Here is an 18,965-nt window from a genome sequence, read left to right on the forward strand (position 1 = left end):
GGTCAAAGAAAAAGTACATCACGATAATGACGTAGATGCTCTACCCCATTAACTGAATTATATTCCCTTTTTAAAAACACCGCTGTGTCGTGACATATCTGCGCGACACACGGGACAGGAGTGATCTGCGCATTACCCTAGGGTCTCTGATTAAGTGATATTGTGTTAATTAATTCATAGTTGCTCTATTTTTTCTACACCTGTAAACACGGGTATTGTAAGTTTAAAAAAAAAAGCAATTTAAGTTACCTCGTTTCAATCCAATGTAGCATCTTTATTCAACTATTTAAGAGAATGTCTATCATATTTAGTCTTTTTTTTTTTACAGTAAAGTTTAAATAACCATTAATATTGCTTTAATTTGAAAAAAAAGAAGAAATCAACTGCATGTAGGATAATTATCATTACTTAAAAATTTATTTGATTTTTGTTTTATGACGTGAGAGAATGTACATGTACACTACATTAAAGGGTGATATTTGACCCCCCCCCCCCCAGAAAAAAAAATCCGCTGTAAATTATTTATACCCACCGATATTAAGTGACAATGAAATTACTTCCAAATAGTTTGTTGTGAACAAATATTTTTTTTCTATTTTACTGATAAACCTACAAGAAAGCTTTCAACACTGTAGCGCATTTAGTCGATATTTAAAATTTACCTTTGATAAATGCAAGAAACCTACACATGCAAGAAACCTGACTTATTCGTGTATGTAAACGCATACTTGTAAAGGAAAATAACAAATTAAGGCTTATAATATAGTAATTGTATAATTCACAGGGCCTCAGTAATTAAAAAAATTATAGTCACTGTCTCGCATGTAAATGTGTGAGATTGTTTAACACACAAATGCTTTGAAACTCTTTCAACACTAAATAAATATAATTATCCCTACATACGAGAACCATTGTTTTTAGTTCCCTCAGTATCTGTTTCCCTTATTTTGATTTGTAATCAGTTAAAATGCTTATAAGGGCGTTATTAGACAAATCGCGCGAAATCAGGGTGGCCTAAAGGTCACATGATGATGATGACGTTGAAAAGTCCGTGCAGAATTCGCGCCGTTGATGTTAAGATGGAAGGAGGGAAGCGAACATCACATGCAGCAGCTAGGCTGATATGCATAATATTCATTGTCATTATTGAGTTCTACACATGTGTTGAAACTAGATGTCCGAGATGTCCGTCCAGTCATGGTTTGGTCAATTGCGCTCTCTACGTACAAAGCAACTGTGTTGCCGTCGATGTCAATGTCCAGATACGCGAAATTCGGGTTGCAAAGTGCGATGTAACCATTGTCGTCAACGGAAAGGCGCCGTTTCCAGTAGTGCGGAGCAAACATGGAACTCAATGCCATGATCATGAATTCGGTAAGTAAATTATGTACATATCTATACATTGCGGAATATGGGTAAGGGGGGGTGGTTCAAATTAAAATGTTTTGACCCTTTAATTTCTCATTTATGACCTGTAAGTCGTTAATTGTCTTAATATGGACTGGTCTGGTAATTTTGAGTGATTTTTAAAAGGAGGGGGCTTATAGGGAACGATTCGTAGACTTTAAAATTATCGTGAGAAAAATTAGAACACGTGATTTAATCAGCCAATCAAATCGTTGTATCTTTACTATGGAATGTGTTTATGTAGTAAATGATAAAAAGAAGGGGAGGGGTCATCTCACAAGTCGTTCTTTTTTTAAAAATATATTTCCGGTAGTTACAGTTTCTGTAATTCTGTGATTCAATTTGCCTTGTACATGTCATGTATTTCACGCAATTTTGTAAGAAAACGCGTGAATACCTTCCTTTAAATATTAAAAGAACAATGTATATTTTATAAGTACATTAGCCCCAATCCGTTTCACAAAGATATTTTTTCTGTGTATGGTTAATGTAGCTATATAGAGTAGCCTGGGGGTAAATATCTACTGTGTATACATAAACTATAGGGTGATTTCACCATGCATCGGACACCTTTGGATTTTTCCCTTTGTTCGCGAATAAAATATCATCCAAATATAAATAAAACTTGTTTTAAAAGTTACAGGTTTTCCCCTTGCTTAAATATTGGAGAAAAATTTGTAAAATTGTTAAAAATGTAGAAAATAAAGCAAATTATTGAGGTGTTGAACTATTTCACCATGGATCGGACAATATTTACCAAGCATCGGACAGCTATAGCAGTACAGTAGAAATTAAAAATAACAACATTTTCTGGTTTTAATGCACAAATACAAAGGTTAGGAAAAATGAGTTTATTCAATTGCTATTCAGATTTCTTTTAATGTAAATCCTCAAATCTACATATAGGAACTTAGAGTAGTGCTTCTGTTTTAAAGAATATTTATCAAAAGGGGTTCTTTATCGTGCCAGCTCCTACAGGAATTTTGGACTAAAAAGGCTGTGTCCGTAAAACTCGATTTTTAAGTGGTCTGAGGAAAATGTTTGTATCAATTATTTTTTAAATTTTTATTTTACTTCACATTTAAAGTATATCACAAGGAATCATCTGTAACTGAGGCACCTACATCTGTAACTGAGGGACCTACATCTGTAACTGAAGGACCTACATCTGTAGCCGAGGGACCTACATCTGTAGCCGAAAGACGAGCCCCCACATTTTGGCACAGAATTCAATTGTCACTCAGTGATGTGGGAACTGGTATTAGTCATATTATTTCAATATGGTAAAAAAGCAATTGTTAACAATGTGTTTGTTTTAAAAGAAACAAGGATTATACAAAAAATAGATCAACGAAAAAATTAGGAAAAACTCGCTTTATAAAATGTACAGAAGTATAAATATTCGAACAAATCAAAAGATGACATATTTTCTCTTTCATATATAAAACCTCTTCCCACAATAGTAATGACAACGCTACTGAAAATCTACCAACTTAACTTGTAGCTGAGGGACCTACATCTGTAGCTGAAGGACCTACATCTGTAACTGAGGGACCTACATCTGTAACCAAGGGACCTACATCTGTAGCCGAGGAACCTACATCTGTTGCTGAGGGATATAGAGCTACATTTGAGCCCCCCACAAGTTGGCACAGAATTCAACAATCACTAAGTGATGTGGGAACTGGTATTAGTCATATTATTTCAATATGGTGTAAAAAAAAAAAGCATTTGTTAACAATGTGTTTGTTTTAAAAGAAACAATTAAGGATTATACAAAATTAGATCAACGAAAAAATTAGGAAAAACTCGCTTTATAAATGTACGGAAGTATAAATTACTTAAATTGTGCTAGAATTTAAATACTCTGTTGATAGTTCATGCATGTATATCTACTCTATTTTTTTTATTTAGGATTTCTGGCTTGGGCAGTTGCAGTTACATTATTAATCATATTTTTTGGGCTGAGGAAACTTGTAAAGTTTTTGATAAATCGCTGCTGCCCGGAACTTAACATTTCGGATATACATTTGTTGTCACCATCATCATACACAACTTCAGCAGACACAGACACACCTCAACAACCTAGACAACAAGCCGCTCAGCAAGGACAACACGCCCCCGCTCCCCAGCCAGGACAACAAGCCCCCGCTGTTCAACCGGCACAACAAGCCCCCGTTCCTCAGCCAGGACAACAAGCCCCCGCTGTTCAACCGGCACAACAAGCCCCCGCTCCTCAGCCAGGACAACAAGCCCCCGCTGTTCAACTGGCACAACAAGCCCCCGCTCCTCAGCCAGGACAACAAGCCCCCGCTGTTCAATCGGCACAATAAGAAAATGTAAAAAAAAAAAAAAAAAAAAAAAATGTCCGAATTTCCTCTGTTTTCAATATTAATCTACCTTTGTCGAAGCATATCTTCCTCAGATAAACAAATCATGAATATCAATATCAATATCTGTTAATAGCGCTGTTATTTTGTGTTTTTAAAACTACTTTGGACATCAGATATTGAACTTTGTAAAAATAGTTTTTGAAATCTAAAACCCTGAGTAAACGTAATCTTCAAATCACAATCCCTTAATATATATATATATATATATATATATATATAAATCTGATTTAGGCATTGAGGAGACCATACCCTAAAATGTAGTTTAGGGAGACAATATACAAAATTTTTATATGTGCATATTTTTTATTGCAGATAGTCATTTAGAGGTCTTCAAGATTCAAATTACTTTACATGTGTTTTAATTTTTCAATATATCTTGTCCTTAAAAAAATACAGCAAAAATGGTCTCCTTAATATTTTGTTACTCTCTCATAAGGCTTAAGGAGACCGTGCATATATTTTCATATATATTTTTTATGGCTTAAGTAGACCATTCTTTTTTCCCATAATTTTCATGATTTGCAAGTGCTCTATCATTTTTTATCGCCACGCAACATAGAATTAAGATATAATGCAAGGTCACTGTGTACATGTGCATGTTTATGTAAGCTTTGTTAATATCTCACATAGTTGATGGTGTGGACTTTTAATATTCATAGATGGTCATTTAGAGGTCTGTGGAATGGCAATAATCTCACATCTGTTTTAATTTTTCATTTCTATTAGCCCTTAAAAATATACTATATTGTCCCTCTAATATTTTGCTACTGTCTTATGCGGCTATGGGATACCGATAATACATTTTTATTAATATTACTTTATTAGGGTTTAGGTAGACCATTCTTTTTTTTACCATAACATTCGTGATTTGCAAGCCCTTTAATTTTCACTGTCCGTTTTTTTTCGCATGTCACGAAATTTGCGAAAATGGGGAAAATATGTAGCATTTTAAATTTGCGTCCCTACTGAAGATTATCTTCTCAATTCAATCCATTCTACATGTATCCTAATGTGTTTTAGAATTTCACATTAATAAATGAAAAAAAAAAACATTTCAAGTTCATGAACAAACTTTACTAATCATCAAAACTAATTTCAAATAGATTTCATTTATAATTTATGGACCAGGGTGTAAACATTAGTTCAATTTTGAAAGTTTAAACAATTAATCATTTCAAATTTATTAATAGAGCAATCATTTCCATTCAAAATTCAGTGTACATAACATGTCCATTATGTTGGTGAACTTGCAGTTCAATTACAACAGTTTGATTTTTTTCTGTGCAACAAAAGCATGTATGTAAGGATCTGTAAATTTATGAAATCAAAATATTCATAATCTATTTTCAACCTTCATATTTCAAATTTCATACATTTCAAGAAAATAAAGCTTTTAAAATTGATTTACTTAATATTCTTCATATTTCATATATAACAATAAAAAAAGGTGATCAAAGATCACGTATTGAATGAACCATTCATTAATAAATGTTAATGAATAACATTGATAATAAGTACACATGTAAGAAATTGACAAAGTTTAAAAGTTACTCTGGGAGCAAAAATGACTGATCAAATGCATGGCAAAAAAAATATTAAAGGACAACAGGATTATGCAGCTAAAAAAATTCAAAATTTTCAAACATAAAGACATTAGGATGTCGTCTGCAATACATATCACGTTTAGGGGCCACTTTCTTGCCTTATAAGAAACAAAGGTAATCACAGATTACAAAGCACCGAGACGAGGCATCACCTTTATAAAGCATCACCTTTATGAGACCACCTTTATCATATTACCTGAAAATCATAGTTAATGATCTTGGATATCTATGGATACTGTTTCGAAACAATATCATATTACTATATCATATGTTAAAAAATTGGATAATAATCATATGTTCATTTCATATATTAATATAAGATACACACATATAATAATAAAAATAAAATACTGTAATAAATAATGATGCAATATGATATTGTAACATATGATATGACATAGTGTCATGTTAAATACATTATTGCATTTGATCACATAATACAATATCATAATATATGATACAATGTCATATCACATAATACATCACAATTTTGTAACACATTATATTATATTGTATACTTAAGTATGATATTGTATGATATTATATCATATTTGATACATAATATGATATTGTATCATAAGATACAATATAACTTGATTCAACATTGTATCAAATCATATGATACAATATCATGTGATACAGTAATATATTATATAATACAATATCACTTTATACAATATCGTATCATATGTTACAATATTATATATTCCAATATCAAATAATACTATTTCATGTGATACAATTATATATTATATAAACCAATATCATTTCATACAATATCATATCATGTGATAAGATATTTTATATTACAATACAATATTGTATCATATTATACCATATTAAATATGGCAATATAATATGAAACAATAGCATGTGATAAAATCGTATATATTACATTATCATTTTATACAATATTGCATCATAATAAAAAATACTTTACATTACAATATAATGATACAATATCATATCATAATGCACAAAAATATTGATACAATATCCTACTAACTTTTTATAATATGATATATGATATAACATTGTATCATATAAAACAATAGTGTATCAAATCTGACAATACTATATCATATAAATCATGTTATATCATTTAACAACAAACACATCTATCAATCAGGTTAGAGTGAGGTAGGATATTCTTTTTAAACATCCTTGATAATAGAGATCAGGATCTGAAACTGAAGCAACCTCTATGATTCATTTATATTATAGTTAAATTAACTATGCAAGCTATTGTCTATAAATCATGTGACCTGTTCCAAAATAACTAAACCTCATCCAGCATCCAAAACCTATGACTCAGATTCGGCATTCAAGCCTGCCAGATGCATCAGTATCATAAGACGCATCATCAATTCAAGTTTGGTTAAGTTAGGACCAGTCATTACTAAGATATACTTTTAGCATCCTTGATTATGAAGATCAGGCTCTGCATCTGAAGCTACCTTTGCAATTCATTTATATTATAGTTAAATCAACTATGCAAGTTTGAAATAGTACTAAATAAATTTAATATATGACCTGTTCCAAAAAACATAACCTCATCCAGCATCCGAAACCTATGGCTAAGATTCAGCATACAAGCCTTTCAGGTGCATCAGTATCTTAAGATGCATCATCCATGCAAGTTTGGATCAGTAGTAATTTAGAAATTGCTATCAAAGGCCACCTGCACCAAAAACTTTAACCTGTTCCAAAAACCTTAACCTCCAGCATCTAAAATTCATTGCCCAGATTCAGCATCCAAGTTTTTCAAGTTCATAAAAAGGTCCAGATGCATCATCCATGCAAGTTTGGTGAAGATAGGACAAGAAATAACTAAGATAAGGACCTGCAACAAAAACTTTTACCAGGTCCGGACGCCAACGCCAGCAGTATAGCATAAGTTCCCCCGAACTTCGTCTCGGTGAGCTAAAAATAAATTATCATACATGCCCTACGTCTTGTTGTTACATTACAGTTACATTATATGTAAAATGATGAGATTCATGTTTGCTTTTTCATTGATTTCATTTTATTTAATTTTTTAAATGTCCTAAGTCTTGTTGTTTTTCTCTCGTTGAAGATTTTAGATCTAATCTTCAAAAATTTGGTCCTCTCATCAAGCCGTTCCAATGAATACATTTCATGTTTTTCCAAAAACTCCTGGATTTCTCTTTTACCTTGAAAAGATTTTAAAAATAATATGAACAATCAGAATTATGATATTGTTACATATTCATGTAAAAAGGATAATACCTATGTATAGATTCAAGGCATACCATACTCTGTATGGTTTTTGCTTCCACTACTTCTTGCTGAATATTTTGATTTTCATAAATACATTCATGCTCGAACTACATTCATCCACTTATATGTCAAGATTATCTGTTTTGAAATGCCCCCTCTACCGCTTTAGGCTTCAATACACAACCCAAAATAGAAAGCCTATAGGGATTTTGCATTGCATCGGCCATGAAATAGCCTGGATGACATAATTGAAAAATTGTATGAGGTATTTCAAGTGGGTTCCGAATGGTGAAAAGATGTAAACATTTCACATTATAAATCTCCATGAGAAATTTGTTTCTATTCCTGTAACGGTCACCTGAGTAGCCTATAACCCATACACAAACTTGTCGAGGAGTCTCATATATGCATTTAATTAATTGGGTTTTATTCTGGAGTAGAAAAATTATAAATTAGTAATGACGGCCACCTCCCTGCCTGAAATCTTTCAAAAAGAACTGTGAAACCTACAATTTTGGCAAAAAACTTAAAAGATCGGGTTTACAAAATCATGAATTCAGTTTCCTTTCAGGTGTGTGGGAGTAAAAAGGATAATTTTTTAACATTATATGCAATAACACCTATACATCCATTTTGGCCCTGCCCTAGAGTTAAAACCCATACTCCAGGGGACATGAAAATTAAAATTTCAGTAGAGGACTTCCTGGTAAACATAATTATAGGTCAGTTTTTTATACAGATGTGTGAGAATAGAGAAGAAAATGTTATAACATTATATGCATTAACACTATATTGCCTCCCCCCTCATGTCCTGAACCCCTGACCCAGGGGCCATGAATTTTACAATTTAGGTAGAGGAGTTAGTGGACATCGTAACCATGTATTCAGTTTTTTGCCCACATGTGTGGGAGTAGAGAAGAAGATTTTTTAAGATTTAAAACATTTTACTATATGGCCATATTGGCCCCACCCTAGAGCCTGAACCCCTGACCCGGGGGTCATAAATTTCACAATTTTGGTAGAGGGCTTCATGGACTTTATAACCAGATATATATATATATATATATATATATATATATATATATATATATATATATTTATATGGGAGTAGAAAAGAAGATTTTCTAAGATTTAATACATTTTTACTATATGGCCATATTGGCCCCACCCTAGAGCCTGAACCACTGACCCAGGGGTCATGAATTTCACAATATGGACATCATAATCATGCATTTAGTTTTAACAAATATATATGGGGTAGAGAAGAGGATTTTCTAAGATTAAATACATATATACTATATGGCCATACTGGCCCCATTCTAGAGCCTGAACCCCTGACCCAGGGGCCATGAATTTCACAATTTATGTAGAGGGCTTCATGGACATTATAAATAGTTTTTAAAATTTGGCTCTTTTTTTGCAAATTTGGCCCCACATGTGGCGCCCCGGGGGTAGTAGAGCCATGAATTTTACAATTTAGATTCCTCTCACCATAGAGATGCCTCACATCAAAAATGGAAATAATCAGCCCTGTAGTTTTTAAGAAGAAGTTAAATTTATGTAAATGTAAAATTGTTAAGGCACGATGCACGATAACGGAAGAAAACGGATTGCAATAAACTCAGGTGACTTAAAAATTGCTAATTCATCAAATTGTGGATAGATAGACCAAGCAACAAAGATATATCACCTGAGCTGCTTTTAGTCTTCTTGGCTGCAACTGGGCTTGCAAGAACTTTAGTTCCATTATCATCTTCGATCTCAAAGAAGCACTCTGTAATAACAATATCATGAATATCTTACTTTGCAAATACTAAGGACAGGCATGCATAAAACGTAATGAAAAGAGAAAACATTATGGATGGGTTTTAATTATTAAACGATGCAAATCAATGTACCATTGTCATCTTAAAGAAAGAAAGAAAATTATTGAGAAAAGTTTTTATCATTTCAATAATATGACTTCTATTACCCCCCCCCCCCCCCCCCCACCACTACCACACACAGATTCACACAAAAAAAAAAAGACTGATCACCTTGTGGTGTAACATCCGATGCATTTGCATTTCCACTCTCGCAGGGTTTGGACATCAAATCTTCTTCAGTCACATGTGATTCAGGTGCTGTACTTGGACCTTTAGGATTGTGCACATGTAACTCCGACACTCACCCTTTTAGATAAAATTTCAAAAATGTATACAAATACAAAAATTATTTAAGGAAGAAAAAAGAAAAAGAAATACATACACAGTGATTTACCACATTAAAGCACTGCCCATATGCAAATGTGGGGGTATTTTACCCAGTTTTAAGCTTAAGTGTAAATTTTCCCTTACATGTAAATAATCCCTTTTACAGTATTGAAAGTGGTACTCAGCAAATGTTATTAAACACTTTACATTTTCATTACTATCTGAACATTTCTTGAAAGTCAAATGGAATTGTGCACTACAGCCTCTGTCACAAGTCACAAGGAAATAACTCCATCTATACATTGTCATTCAAAAGCCAGAAGCCTAACACCTAGCTGCAATAATGTAGCCCTCTCCTGTTTTTTGGTTTTTTTTGGGGGGGGGGAGGGGGGGGGGGGGAGTAAACATCAGTTATAAAAAATCGGAGAGGGCTACATTGTTGCAGCTACATATGTATGACTATCCTATTATCAAACAAGAAAAACATTCACAAAATAGATTGAAACAAACCTATCAAGTTGACTTCTTTCATCACAGGAACTGAGAGAGGGAAAAAAATGGTATGGAACTGCAAAAGATCAAAGGATCGTTATTGCATAAATAAAGTTTAAAACAAGAAATCTTTTAAAGAAACAGTTGCCCCTTTTGTGGCTTTATCAATCTTAAAATGATTACTTCCTTTCACAAGTCAAAATTAATTATTCTTACTAGACTTTGACCCGTGCGTGCACGGGTTGACATTGCATATGATATCGGACATTCACTACATCGACGCACCGTATTGTTTACAATTACAGAACCAAGCTTTAAGCCTACAATAATGCTATTAATTTCACTACACTGTGCTTAGTTATAATAATCTGACAGGAATGCCTCCCATATACCCGTAATGTAGCAGAAAATTGCAGAATCGCTCCGAATCGATTTTTGAGAAAAATAATGAAGTTGTATTGAAAATAACAGTCAAATTATTCATAACAAACCATTCTGAGGCTGTAAATACTTTTCATCTAAATATTTAATTCATATTATTGAAGGAATCAACACTTTTTTGCTCGCTTCAAAATTACACACCATGTTGATATTCGGATCTCTTGGGATTTTACTCTAACACAGTGTATTTATATTTAGGAATATTATTACATATAGGAGAATTTATTACATCCATTACATTCCACTCATATCATGGAAATCAAATGCATTATCACAGCATTAGGGAGACCAGACAAACATGTTAATTGTTATACATAATAACGTTGCAACTTTGATTTTAATTCATTTACTTTGTTCAAAATGCTCACTGTTTTCTCTGAGGTTCAAGATGTCCTGTTTTTCCATTGCGTTGCGGCTAGCTCTCAATAAATCTGTGGTGGACTCTGTATAAAAGTACTAATATATTGTATTGTAAATACAAGCTTCAACATTTACTTTTTAAATCATTGCAAATTTTATTCCTTATGACTAATTAAAATAAATATTACAAATATATTACCGGTACATCCATTACATTCCACTCATATCATGGAAATCAAATACATTATCCCAGCATTAAGGAGACCAAGCCCCAGGATCACATAATAACATTGCAACATTTAGTTTAATTCATTTACCCTGTTCAAAATACTCAGTGTTTTCTCTGTGGGTCAAGATGTCCCATTTTCTCAATGAATTTGGGGTGGACTCTGTAAAAAGTACCAATATATTGTATTGCAATTTCAAGTCTCTAAGTTTACTTCTTTATATCATTGCTAAGTTTATTCCTAATGATTAATAAAAATAAATATAACAAATATATTACATCCATTACATTCCACTAATATCATGGAAATCTAATGCATTATCACAGCATTAGGGAGACCAGACAAACAATTTTATTATACTTTCATGTTAAATGTTAAATACTGAAATCTGATTGGTTTAGACGCAGTTGGTAATCCGTTCTATTACCCTCAGCGTTAGCAACACACTTGACAATTGGTAACACAACGAACTGTTACATGCGCTTAAATTATGAGCGTACGGTTTGTCGTAGAATTTACTTCATTTCTAAATAAAAGCAGTAAAATTTTCTTTAGAAATAAGACATTCAGTAAAATAAAATGAATAGTGCCTGTTTGGGAGGGTATCTATTGAAATTGACACCCCTCGAAAACCATTGTCAACCTCCGCTCACTGCTTTACCTTAGGGTCAAGCTGTCCTGTTTTTCCATTGTGTTGCAGCTAGATCTCAATGAAACTGGGGTGGGCTCTGTAAATAAGTACCAATATATTGTATCATAAATACATGCTTCTAAGTTTACTTCTTTATCTCTTTGCAAAACTTATTCCTAATGACTTATACATGTACTTATAAGTATAACACATATATTACATCCATTACATTCCACTCATATCATGGAAATCAAATGCATTATCACAGCATTAGGGAGACCAAGCCCCAAGATCACGAGCAATCTTAGACTTGAGTAGTAAATTGTACACTGCCAGTGGCGTAGCTACCATGCACATCATTTGGGGGAAAAATCAGTAAAAAAATAAATAAAGAAAAAAAAAATATAAAAAAAGAATTCAAGTATTAAGGTCCATACTTAGTTATTCCATCAGCCCGTTTCCGTCACTCGGTCCTACTTTATCCGAACTCAATGCTAAACAAAGACGTATTAAGCACCAAATATAGCCACACAATATGGTCTTAAAGTACCATATTAAAGAAACAGTACACAATGCATGTACCTAAAAAGGCAACTATTTATTTTGCCGTTGAACTTAGTTTTACACATTTTAAATTTCCCCGATAGAATATCACAGCTTTATTGAGATATTCATTACCATAAACTATGTGAAAATGAACTAAAGAATAAAAGCTTTGAGTGGGTCAAAGGCAAATGTCAAAAAAAAATTCTTCTTTTAACTTTTAATAAGTTTTGTGATTTTATTTTATGCCTAAACTATAGCCAAAACAATTTTAACTGCCTAAAAATAGGCTTAAATAGTAAGCATTCCTTTCAATTTCTGCTTTAATTTTTGGTGTTAAAAATCATCAGAATCCATGAGCTTCCAGGGGCTTTCGCCCCCTGGGCTTTGTCCTGGACCCACTGGGGGCCTCATGGTGGCCCCCACACCCCCTGCCATTTTAAGCATGCACTTCGTTTCAGGTCTAGCTACCCAACTGACTGTATTAATGTTTCTTGCTTAAAAACATAATAACATTGCAACATTGAATTTAATTCATTTACCTGCTTCAAAATGCTCACTGTTTTCTCTGAGGGTCAAGATGCCCTGTTTATCCATTGTGTTGCGGCTAGCTCTCAATGAATTTGGGGTGGACTCTGTAAAAATACTATTATATTGTATTGTAAATACAAGCTTATACGTTTACTTTTTTAAATCATTGCAAATTTTATTCCTAATGATTAAACAAAATAAATATAACTGTTACAAATATATTACATCCAGTACATTCCACTCATATCATGTAAATCTAATGCATTATCACAGCATTAGGGAGACCAGATCAACATGTAGATTGTTATACACAACTACATTTCAAAGTATATCTAGTTAATATAAATGGATTTACTTTAGTCTGAATTAAAATGACTGGGCTCTCAGCCTCTTGTTCTTTCAGGTATTTTTTGCAAAGTAAAAATGGACTGCAGATGCAAAATTATTCTTTAAATAACAACATTACCCAAAACCTTCTTATTTTCATCTGATTCAGAATCAGAACTTGGCGAGTAGTTTGATACACTAAATGGGTCAGAATCCACATCAGAGGGAATTGTAAGAAATTAAAACAATATAGAAAATTTTCTTTCATAAACATTCATCAATTATTAGTTTACCACATTTGGTAATTGATGTTTCTTTTTTATAAATCTGACAACAGACCACTGACTAAATCAAACTTTTCAGCCATGGTACAAAAACAAGACTGTACCAATATTCAGTGAAAAATTAATTCCAATTCAGATTGATGCTTAAATTAACTAACCTACCAAATCTGATAATTCTATGTAAATGTATTTTTTCAAGAAGTACATTCTGTAAACAATTTGCAAAATATACATATTTACTACAGAAACAGATTTTGTAATTTATCTAACATAAAACAATTTTGTTCTGCAAAGGAGACCCTCCACATTAGTGACAGATTCACAATGCACACTGACTTATATTAATAGCTTTTTGTTGGCATGGATGTTAGCGCGAGTGGGTCATGATGTGGGAAGAAGTTGGGGTGACTGGAGAAAACCCACGTGTCCAAGCAGGCGACCAATGTACCCTATCATATACAACAACTGTCGATCATGGGGATTAAACTTGGGTCGCAGTGGTGATAAGCAGGTGCATTGTCCACTGCACAACTGGACACCTCTTTCAAGCTTTTAATTTAATAGTGCTTGATAATGAAAACAAAATAAATCTATTCAGGTCAGCACAAGAACCGTATATGATGTTAAAATTGAAAGAAAATCAAACAACTAAAAACAAAATAAAGTGAAATAAAACCTAACAAAACCATTACCAAAATCAAAAGGATCACAGCCTTTTCTGAAATCAATCAAAACTAGTACCGGTAAAAACATGTACATGAACAGGGGCTAGTGTTGTCACGATGATTGAATTTCAATCAATGATCAGTTGAAAAGGTTGTCGATTTATCATAATCGATTTTAGATTTTATAATCAATTATACTCAGTCTGGGTTTATTACATTAATATTATACCTATCATTTTGTTTTCTAATCTGTATTGAATGAAATGAAAACTGTTGTGAGCTGGGGGTTTTCTTCAATCTCAAAAGATGTGTAACATTCTACCTAATAAAAATACAGCAAAAGTCTTATAAGCTTTTAAAAGGAAGTGAAAATAGCACTTATATATTTTAGATTATACATAGCATAAAATTTAGTGCCCCATATTATTGAATTTAATATAATTTGTTACCGATTCGATTATTGACCGATCATCAGATGGCAAGAGACAACCAATTCTGCTGATTAATTGATCACGATTTTTAACCTATTTAACAACACTAACAGAAGTTTTAGGCTTGTTTTTCATTAAAAACATATAAATTATCTATTCTGATACTTTTTAAATTCTTGAGAAAAACCTATTTTTTAGATTAGTTTAAAACAAATCAATGTACGAAAAAATGCAAAAACAAAACCAAAGCCAGATAACAAGATATCCAAAGCCTGATTGTAAATCACTAAACTCTCTCTTAATAATTATTTTTTGTGTATAATTAATCCAACCATTTTCCTACCTTGCTGCGCCACCGCAAGCTTTTCCCATCACAACCATAGTCATATACATGAAGTATCTCTTCCCCAACCACAATGTCTCTCTTAGCAAACAATCATAGGTATTCCCTTCCATTAAACACTGTGAGTTTATGGTGGAGTTTGCATCGTCCTTGCCATCATTTACAAACTGGCAGATACATGTATGGTTGTTCACTCCTGACAGCATCAATACTACAGTGTACATAAAAAGAAATCAAACCTTAAATAAGAAAAATATAATTACTGGTATTTTTGCTTGACTTAATTAGAATTGTTTATAGTTATTTCTAGAAACATTACTGCCATACATAAATGTTAAAATATTACATTTAACTGCAGGTCTGTATCTCCTGGTCTGAAAAAAAAATTTGGATAAACGTTGCTTCAATTTTTTTTTTTACATCAGGAGCTACATACCTCCAGCTTCATGTAAATATGTATAAATCGTATTACCAAAGTTCTTTTCCATTATATTTATAGATAAATATTTTGTTTTCTGTGCTTGTCTTCAATCTCTCCTCCCCATCCTGTCCTTTTAATGTTTCTCCTGCAGGAGAAAATCTCCACTGACATGACTGGTTGTGCTAATAACTCCAAAACCTACATTAAAACCACAAGCACCTGTGTGAAAGCATTGTTTATATGCAAAGAAAACTTTTGGATTCATAAACATCTACATTAAGCCCCATTCACAATTGGCGTACGAGCACTTTACAACTCTTTGCGAATGTTTTAGATTCGCACGAGCTCTCTCATATATTGCATGAGGTCTCGCATTTGTTGCATGCATTTTAGTGCTTGCATCAAGTCTCCTTAAAAATTGTGGACATGCACACTATTCAGACGCGACTGAATGCGATCCAAATCATCGCAGTGCAATGCACGAACAATATATAGTACGAAAATTTTACAACATTTTGTATACTCGCAAGAGTGCAGGTGCATGATTTTTAAAGGTCACAAGATGAATCGCTGCTGTAGAGAGAGAGAGAGAGAGAGAGAGAGAGAGAGAGAGAGAGTTGAATGTGATAATAGTCTACCATATATCATATGTGCATGTTCTAGTGAGAACATACATTAAACTGGTAAACAACAACATATTTACAACCATCGACCATTTCTAATGCTATCATGTATGAAACATGTCATGTTATTCTAATAAATCAACAATTACAGGGGGAAGGGCGCCCCGGGTGCGCATAAACATTAAAATTAATACAAGTATCAAAAAGTAGTTTTAAAAGTGTTGCTACATTGGTCATGCTTCTGGATTGAATGTTCTTGAGAGCACATTGTGCACAACGCTGTGTAATCAAGACATACATGTTTTGCCTGGTCAACAGATCACACTCAGCCCAACGGGAATCTGCAGACACATTGTTTACATTATTATTAATCATCAAAAGCCAAAAATTTTACAAACCTGATAATATCCGAAAAGCCAAACGAGAGTGATACTATGATGTCACATTTGTAAATGTGGGGTGAGCATCCCGGTTGTAAACATGGAGGCCTGACTATCTTACCTATAATAAGTCAATTCGTACATAGAATAGTCGGCTATCTTTCCACTATACAAGTGAAAAAGAGCAACTGATCTTAATTTGCTTTTAATTCATTTAGGTAACAAGGGGTACATGTACATATATCTACATTACGTACATAATTAATTTAAAACAATATTACTGGTACATATAACTGTAATATAGAAAATTCTTCATGTCGATCTATTTACATAAAGCGACATTCTTCGGTTAACTTTTCTGTTCATTTTCAATAAACTAGCTATATAATTACAGGGATTTTTCAGCCTTTTTTTATTTTGAAAATGCCAATTTTTTTGGAATTGGGAAAATTGTATCGACAATTTCATGCAGTTGGGAGAAATCATATGTTGCATACATCATGATTTCTGAATTTATTATCATAATGGAAAATCAAAGAGCTAGACTTTAATTGAATAGAATCTAATTAACTTCACAATATAGATATATGTATAATATTCCTATATTTAGTTATTAGAACAAGTCTTTTTCCCTGAAATAAACACCTTCAACACTGGTCATAAAAGTATTACATTATTAAGAATTTATCAACATCTCCTTTTAAATTGAGAATGTATTTTTCTGTTTGAAATATTTCATAACATTTACCTTTTACTTTTATATCAGTCTAGTGTCTGTAAAAAAAAACATGTACCATTTACAGTACTGTACTGTATACCACAAAATAACGATGTTTTAGAAAAACAGAGGAAAATCGGATTAAAAGTTGGCGATGTTTACAGCGTGTTTGGAAACTTTTATGACTGCAGTTTTGCTAAATTGGTTTAATCATTTGTTAATACTGAACATTTATGGACATTCTGGTTATTTTACGAAGTATTTTTTGATAAGAAATAAACATAAGAACTATTTACCAGTTGGGGAAAAATACTGCTATACTAATTGGGATCATAATTTGGACAGCTGCTGAAGTGAACTTATTTCCAATTGGGAATGGGGACGACTTTTGCTCTGGAGAAGGTACTGATAAATCCTTGAATTACAAATTACATCAAACGTACAGTGGAAATGAAAATCATGCTTTTATTGTTAACTTCGTTTCGAATGTCCTCGAAGATTAATCAACAATTGGTGTAAAATAGTCAAGTTGCACACATTATCGCCCTATTTTATTTGAATATTTAAAAAAAAAAACTTCATAAAAACATTACTTTGTTCAATTGTAGTAGGATTATCAAAAGTACTTACCATAAAATGGCTTTGATTCCTAAAAGGCAACACGCTGGCGTTAAAAGGTCCATTGTTTTAACCCGAGACGTTCCGAGAGTACTCGGAACAAATGGCGGAGAGCACTTGCCAAATGTTCAAACATGGTCAAGAAATTAACGACTTTTTTTCTAGTTAGGCTTTATACATAAAAAGTGAAAAAGTATTTTGAAAACAAGTTCATTTAGAATAATTAAAGGCTAAACAAATTATATATGTTAGATTTTTTGCAATATTGCAAGTTTTCGTTGGTCTCCTAAATGCAGAAAAATAGTCATTGCGAATTATACGATGGAGGCAGATTGAATTCCTTTTTACGAAAAAATATAGACAAAAGGCAACTATTGGATGTCAAATAATAGACACATTGATGCATTTTAGGCAAAGACACACCGTTCATTCATTTAAAGATAAGCCAATTACATTTTAGACAAGGTCAAAATAATACGGAGACCAAAATATGTCTCCCTAATCTACTGGTCTCCCTAATAAAGATAAAATAATACAATCGGTCTACCAAATGCATAAGTCAGGTATATATATATATATATATATATATATATATATATATATATATATATATATATATATATATATAACTTGTTTTGTTTTAAAACTTACCAGACTGCAATATGGTTGCGTCAAACATTGGATAGATGGTAGAACTAGTGGATGTAGTTAATTCTGTTGTTCCATTACTATCAGTTGTGGTAGTACTATGCGGCATGGTTGTTTTGGGGATGTTTGGTCTCTGTGGAAGAAGATAAAGTTGTTGATTCCTAATAGAATATAATACACATCATTATAATCATATTTAAACGTATCATTATCAAAATAATTGTTGTTTCTTAATATTTTTTTTTAAGAATTCAGGAGTTATCCCGCTTGATTTCGTTAGATAACATTAGGTTTTTTTTATTGTGTACATAAGACATTGTATTTACCGAGCTTTGTCCACATCTTTTCCTGTTAAATGTTATCGTTATGTTTATATCCAAATTCCAGTCTTTTAAGGTGGTGCAAGTTATCTTAGGTGATTTTTCTATTGTGATGCTTTTCAGAT

The 18,965-nt window shown here is 32.5% G+C and overlaps 1 long non-coding RNA gene across 7 annotated transcripts; it reads right to left on the minus strand.

Moving 5' to 3' along the window:
• Positions 1-6,477: 6,477 nt before the first annotated feature.
• LOC136273719 (uncharacterized) lies at positions 6,478-18,472 on the minus strand. 7 transcript variants are annotated; one of them, XR_010711956.1, is made up of 14 exons: positions 17,885-18,472; positions 17,551-17,659; positions 16,555-16,657; positions 15,585-15,731; positions 15,113-15,323; positions 13,529-14,239; positions 13,074-13,166; positions 12,019-12,085; positions 11,448-11,519; positions 11,139-11,213; positions 10,348-10,405; positions 9,682-9,816; positions 9,336-9,419; positions 6,478-7,578 (listed from the first exon to the last, which is right to left on the minus strand). It is a non-coding gene; the product is annotated as an uncharacterized lncRNA (long non-coding RNA). The 7 variants fall into 7 exon arrangements; XR_010711948.1 differs by having other exon boundaries at positions 11,121-11,213; positions 17,551-17,669; XR_010711946.1 differs by having other exon boundaries at positions 17,551-17,669; positions 17,885-18,471.
• Positions 18,473-18,965: the final 493 nt, after the last annotated feature.

Source organism: Magallana gigas, chromosome 1 (genome assembly GCF_963853765.1).
Source record: "Magallana gigas chromosome 1, xbMagGiga1.1, whole genome shotgun sequence".
NCBI classification, from domain to species: domain Eukaryota; kingdom Metazoa; phylum Mollusca; class Bivalvia; order Ostreida; family Ostreidae; genus Magallana; species Magallana gigas.